The sequence below is a fragment of the Myotis lucifugus genome, unplaced genomic scaffold (assembly GCF_000147115.1).
Source record: "Myotis lucifugus unplaced genomic scaffold, Myoluc2.0 scaffold_3, whole genome shotgun sequence".
In the NCBI taxonomy this organism is placed as follows: domain Eukaryota; kingdom Metazoa; phylum Chordata; class Mammalia; order Chiroptera; family Vespertilionidae; genus Myotis; species Myotis lucifugus.
The window spans coordinates 7545437-7552518 of NW_005871051.1; positions in this window are offsets into that span (position 1 = coordinate 7545437).

Here is a 7082-nt window from a genome sequence, read left to right on the forward strand (position 1 = left end):
GATTCATTTATAAATTACTAATTTATAAATTACTAGGGGCAAAACAAGAAAAACTAGCAAAAGCAGGGTGGGAAAAACAGGAATAAGACAACATAAAACAGTACAAACTAAGATGACAAAATAAGAACAATTACACTATTTAGTATGATAAATGCAAACTTCCTCTTAAAGTCAAAGAACCTTAAATCATAAAAAACAAAATACTATATCCAACTGTATGCTATTTGGGATCCACCTAAAACAGCAAACAGTATGATGTTGTTATAATGCATTAGACAGCATTAGACAGAGCAAGCAGCATTATCATAGTCTTGAGGGAAAACTTGCAGTTCCTCTTTCCCCTCCAATTTCTCTCGCTTTTGGTTGCCTTCGACTTGCTCTTGATTAGTTCCCCCACCCAAGATTGTTATTAGCGTGAGGATCAGTCCAATTGCATGACAAACTACTGATCTCTTCCTAAGTGGACTGCAGGCTTAGGCCCTATCAATGAAGAGAACAAAATCTAGGGAGGATCAGAAGAGAACATCTATTCCCTCCCTCAACTTCATGCGGATGGAGCTCAGGCAGTACTCTCCTGGCCTCTTTCCACTCCCTCACTATCTCCTTGGTGGGAAGAAAGAGTCACTTATCTGACTGGGTTTGAGAGCAATAAACTTCGTCTTCCTTTTCCTCTCTGGAAGCTATCCTACCTGCAGAGCGCAGGCAGTCCCTGCAAGGGGAGGACGTTAGCTGGTGGGTAAATTTGCAAACAATGACATTTGCATATTTGTGTTTTTTTGACTGAGGGCAATGCTATCTATATACGCTTGCCACTGGGGACAGGTTGGGCAGAAAACCAAACCTTGCTGGTTTGATATATCAGATGATAGAGGTTGTGGTTTTGACCTTGGTCAGGGCACATACAAGAATCAACCAATGAATGCATAAATAAGTGGCACAACAAAGCGATTATCTCTCTTCTATCTTCTCTTTTCTCTTCTCTTCTCTTCTCTTCTCTTCTCTTCTCTTCTCTTCTCTTCTCTTCTCTTCTCTTCTCTTCTCTTCTCTTCTCTTCTCCTTCTCCTTCTCCCCTTCTCCTTCTCCCCTTCTCCTTCTCCCCTTCTCCTTCAAACTGTCCCTCCTTTAAAATAAACTTTATTTTCCCCTTTAAATATTTTAGAGAGCTACTGTCCCCTCAAATGTTTTCAGCCATAATTTCTTCTTTTTATCTGAGTCTATTAGGTATTATTCTTTATATGTCTTAATGGCTCATTTTATATGTGTCTCTGTGCTATATTTTTTAATAGATTCCTCAGTACAATCTTCCAATTTATGAATTCTCTTTTCAACTCTGCTCAGTCTAGAGTTGATCCCAGCTTTTGAGTTGTTTTTTTTTTTTAATTCAGTGACTTTCTTTAAAAAAAATCTAAGATATCTAAGTGATTCTTCTTCATATTCTCCTAATTTCTTATCCTTTTAAATGGCTTTTATTCCATAATTTTTCTCTTTGTACCCTAAGTGTATAGAATTTTTAGACTTTCCATAAAATTATTTTCATTTGTAGTGAATTATTGTTTCAAATTTTGATTCTGTTGGCTAAATTTTGCAGGCTTATTATGAGTGCAGGTTAATTTCTTCCCTTTTTCTTCTCTGTGGTTATTCCTCCTTATCTAGTGGTTATGAAGTCTTCCCTACTTCACTTTCGGGGGGTTCCACAGTGTATTACACTGATATGTTAGGGGCCCTGGTACAGCGATATCTGAACTACTGCTTCTGTAATCAGCGAGTTGAAGAAACGTTGCATGGGGAACATCTCATTTCCACTAGCCTGCAGGGACTGAACACCCAGGTGCCAGGGCCCACTCTTCCAGTGAGAGCTCAGCCCACCCGCTGTAGCACCGCTCACCACTTTGTCTTTCTGTTTTGTTTCTGGTGCATGTTTATCTTATTATCTAGCCAAGGCACATATTTTGGGGTTTGTTTTTTGAATGACTATTATGAGTTTGGAGCAAACCTTACAATATCATCTAAATAGAAATCTTCTTTATTTCTAAAAAGAGTACTGTCTGTTTTTTTTACTTGAACGCAGTCATCACATAGAAGACTTTCATTTTTGTCCTTTATAATAGTTAAATTTTTAGCTATCTCCTGGCTTTAGAATACAAATCTTTTGTTTGTTTGTTTGTTTTTGTTAATCCTCACCCGAGGATATTTTTCCATTGATTTTTAGGGAAAGTGGAAGAGAGAGGGAAAGACAGAAATATCCATGTGAGAGAAACACATTGATTGATTGCCTCCTGCACGTGCCCTGACCAGGGCCCAGGCCCCGGAGGAGCCTGCAACCAAGGCACATGCCCTTGACCAGAATCAAACTCGGGACCCTTTGATCCTCAGGCCAATGCTCTATCCATTGAGCCAAACCGGCTAGGGCTAGAGTACAAATCTTAAAACAAATCAATATTCACTTTAGCAGCAGTTCTGTACTCACTTTACTTATAATATCCCATTACTGTGACAACACTGAAAAGCAAGCAAAACAGACTGAAGGTAATGTGCAAACTGAAGCACCGAAATCCCCTTGAGTAATATCATCTGTGAAGACTTTTGACTAAATATAACATTACTGTTTAATGCAATTAGGAAAATGCACTAGACAGGTTTGCTGTTTAATATTAATGCAGTATTCCTGATTACTCTGGCTCCCAAGCCATGAATTTTCTCATAAACACAATCAGCATTTCCTCAGAATCAGAGTTTGTTAATGATTCAACTTTGGGGTGGAGGGCAATTGTTGTATAACAATTATAATTGTTAAAGATGTTTACTTGATTGTCAGGACAGTTATATCTTTTTTATTTTGTCTTTTAATATTTTATTTATTATTACTATGCAACACTAGCACGCCTTTATTCAAAGATGAGAGTCACTCATTCATTCATTTATTGTTAAATATATATTAAGTACTTACACTTTTATGTAGCAACTTTACTTATCTGAAAATTGACTAGAATTAGTAAGTTCATAAAAAGTCTGAGACATTAAAATAGTTATTACACAAACTATGTATTAAATCACATATATATTACTTGTAAGAAAGCTCCTATTCTCCTCTCCTGACAACAATATCACACTTAATTAATAACAGAAATAGGATTAGAATTCAGATGTGCTGGCTACCATGAGTGAAATATTGAAGAAAAGCAGAGATTTTAATAGCACGAGGCAAGGAAATGTCATTCCAAATATTGGTTAAAGAAGAGAAAGGTAGATTGATGATAGATTGTAGAGATCTCTAAAGTCTAACAGATAATAAAGGTTTTGAAGCCAATAAAGGTTTGGTTTTGTTTGTTTTATTTTATTTTTTTTATTTCAAAGAGAGGAAGGAGAAGGAAAGAGAGATAGAAAGATTGTTGAGAAACATCAATGAAGAGAGAGAATTATTGTCTGTCTCCTGCACACCCCTTATTAGGAATCCAGCCCACAACCCAGGTATGTGACTGGGAATCCAATCCTTGACCTCCTGGTGCATGGCATGACGTTCAACCAACTGATACTTAGGGGTTGGACCCAATGAAGGTTTGTGAGTAGCAGAAAGACTAAACAGAAAGTTCAAACAATTTTCCCATATTCTAGACATGATCTAGTAAGAGACTGGACCAAACCTGGCCCAGGCCCTAGGGTTGGGGGCTCGATCCCAAGTGCGGGGGCTTGCAGGAGACAGTCAACCAATAATTCTCTCCCTTCACTGATGTTTCTAACTCTCTCTTTCTCTCTGAAATCAATAAAAATATATTTTTTAAAAGAAAACAAAAGTCTGTTACACATCATCTGTTGTTAGAGAATATTAATTTTATTGTTTTATAATAAATATTTGTAATAAAAATGTGGCTTCCTAGTTTTCCCACCAGGCCGTTTGCAGTTTTTGCACTTTGGACTGGCTGATCTGTATGCCCTCATCTGTCTCTAAAATTATAATGATTTGTCCAACAACTATAATTAGTTGTAATTAAAACAGTCTTCCACATAACTGTTTCAATGGCTAGATGTACAGTAATTTTGCACTATTAAACAGATACAGACATTTCAAAGAATACTCGGTATGTTAGGCACAGACAACCATTATCAAACGATTAAAAATTTGTCACATAACAATATGTACATACCATTAGATGATTATTTTGCCCACAGATGTATAATTAAGTCCTACTAAAGGATGAGGCACCAGTGGCTACCATAAATATTCATGTGAAGATGATTAAAGTAATATCATCTTACAGTACGTTGCCTAACTCAGATCTAAATAAATCAATACATAAATATTTAGAGAAAACCAAAAACCACGGGTAATCGTTTTCTTCCCAAGAAGCGATTTCACAGTGACCTACAGTTCATAATAGCTTTTTTGCTCTGTGCCTCAAGATCATCTATTTAGATAATCCCACCCCCTCTACCGGCAAACCCGCGGCATTCGCAGGGTCGGTTGCCAGGATGGGTTTTTTTCTCTCCATCTTTCTCAGGGCATCAGGTATCTGACCAAGGACATCATTTGGGCACCTGACCAGATGATCGGTGTTTCCACAAGCAGGATCCCTGCGTGCGGCTGGGTTCAGGGCCTTGTGTGTAAGATTTGTGCGCGGACCCCATCCCCCACCCCCACCCCCGCTCGTGCATTCCGCTGTTCGCCGTAAACCGCTCATTCACTGATGTTTTGTTTGTACCCATCGCTTGCCACTTAGTTTCTGAAGACATATGCGAATAATGACTTAAAAATGAGCACAGCAGAAGGCGGTCAGCAGGCCAGCACCTACAGGCTGTGAGCATTTGCCTCTAATGGAAGGGTCTCCACCTTAGAGAGAAATCACCCAAACCAGCCTCAGGCCCCGCGCGCGCTCGCGCGGTGGGACGCCCCGTTGGCCCCGAGAGGAAACCAGCGCCGCCAAACCCACTCTCTGCGGTTTCTGCCCCAGAGGAGATCGGGACCAGGAGGGAGGGCCCAAGGGCCGCGGACCCCGAGGGAACCGCCGGAGGCCGGCGAGGCCCCGGAGAGATCGCGTGCGTGCGGAGCGGGCGCCTCCCGCGGCGTCTGCACCTTGGGGCGTCGCCATGGAAACCAAGGGTTTAGAAGAGGCTGGGCCCGGGTGGTCCGCGGAGGGCGCGGCCGGTGCCGCCTGGGGTGAAGCGGACAAGGGAGGCGCACTCACCGCCACGCCGGAGTCTACTCGTCGCGCACGGCCGCGCGGAGGTCCGTCCCCGCGGCCCCCGTTCCCGCAGCCGCCGCCCGCGAACCCCGCGACGCCGCCCGGTCGCTCCCGCAGGCCGTGGCCCGTCCCCCCCGCAACCCCCCTCCCGCACCGCTGCGCGGAGGTGTCGGGCTTCGGTTGCGGGAGGCGGGAGATTTAAACCCGGCGGCGCCCCCGCGGGTGCCCCCGTTCGCTCCCTCTCGCTCCCGCCTAACCCGACGGCCCCACCTCGGGCTCTCAGTCGGTTCTCGGATAAACCCAGGACCCTCTCCGGCCTCTTTACTGAACCGGGTGAAATGACAAGTCAGAAGCCGGCAGAACTGAGAGTGAGACCTTGGAGCGGGTAAGTGGACGACGCCCTCGGCTTCCTCTTCTGAGCCCATAGCGCGGGCCCCCCAGCCCCCTCCCCGTCTCCCTAGGGCCCCCCTGCACCTGCCGGACACTCCGGGGGGCCCCCTCTCCACCGAGCGAGGCCATGCGCTGAGCCTTGCTCATTCCTGAGTCCTGGGAGCTTTCGGTACCCGCGCCAGCACGTGGGAAATGTTCACGTGCTGTATCGGTATTTAACTCTAAAGATTTAAAGGGGATTAAGTTAACAACGGTTAATAACTGATCTCGAATGCACATAATTTGTTGTCATAAATGTCTTCATGAGCAAAAAGTAAAATTTGAGCCTAAAAACCTCGAGGAAAATGGAAATAAGGCAAAAGAATTACGTTACTAATGGAAAATAATTTAAATTCAAAGTGACTCAAAAAAAATTATCAGCTGTCCTAATGTCACAAAATATGAATTACTTACAACTACGACGACATATAGGCTAGTAAGTGGAAAAAGCTTAGGTTTGAAGTGATAAGTCTATAATATCATGAGAGGTAAGATGGGGTGATATTGTAGAATATTACAAAGTACTTACCTTAAGAACCTGAAAAAAATGTAGTTTTAGAACAGAAAAAAGCGTAGGCTATTTATACTATAGAATTAATTTGGACTGAAAATACTAAGATGTCTTTAGATTAGGAATTTAAAAAAAAATAGGTATATTTTTCAGAGGGATAGGAACATCAATGAGAATCATTGATTGGCTGCCTCCTGCACGCCCCCTACTGGGGATAGAGCCCACAACCCTGGTATGTGCCCTTGATGGGAATCAAACCCTGAACGCTTCAGTCTGCAGGCTGCTCTATCCAGAGTCAAACCGGCTAGGCTAGGGCAAAATATTTTTAATAACACTGCCTGAAAGGCTCATTCAGAGACCACCCAGGACAGAAATATAAATTTATCCCTGTTCTCTGAAAATTAAAATATTTTCAGAAACTACAGATATAAAATTTACAGGTCTTCACTAGATGAGAAAAAAAAATGTAACTGGAGCTCTAGCTCTTGGTCCATATTATGGGGGTAGAGGGTGCATGCTGGAGTCCCTAAGGAATGTGGAACAAAAACCACCGCACTAGCCCTGGACAGCTACACACAAGAGAATTAAATTTACACCTGGTTTAATCCACTGTTAATCTGGCTCTCAACTACAGCCAGATGGGTAACTAGATTTATTGGTGTGATTACTTCTTAAGTTCTCTCTCTAATCACAGAATTATATACCTAAAACATATATTGTATGCCAACTCTAATTTAAAAATTAAAACAAGATTTTAAAAAAAGATATATTGTACCCTGGTTGGTGTGGCTCAGTTGGTTAGAGCATTGTCCTGTGCACTGAAGGGTCGTGGGTCTGATCCCCCGGCAGGGCACAAAGGGAGGCTTTTGATCGATGTTTCTCTTTCACATTGATGTTTCTCTCTCCCCCCTCTCCCTGTTTCCCTCTAGAATCAATGAAAAACATCTCTTTGGGTGAGGATTAAA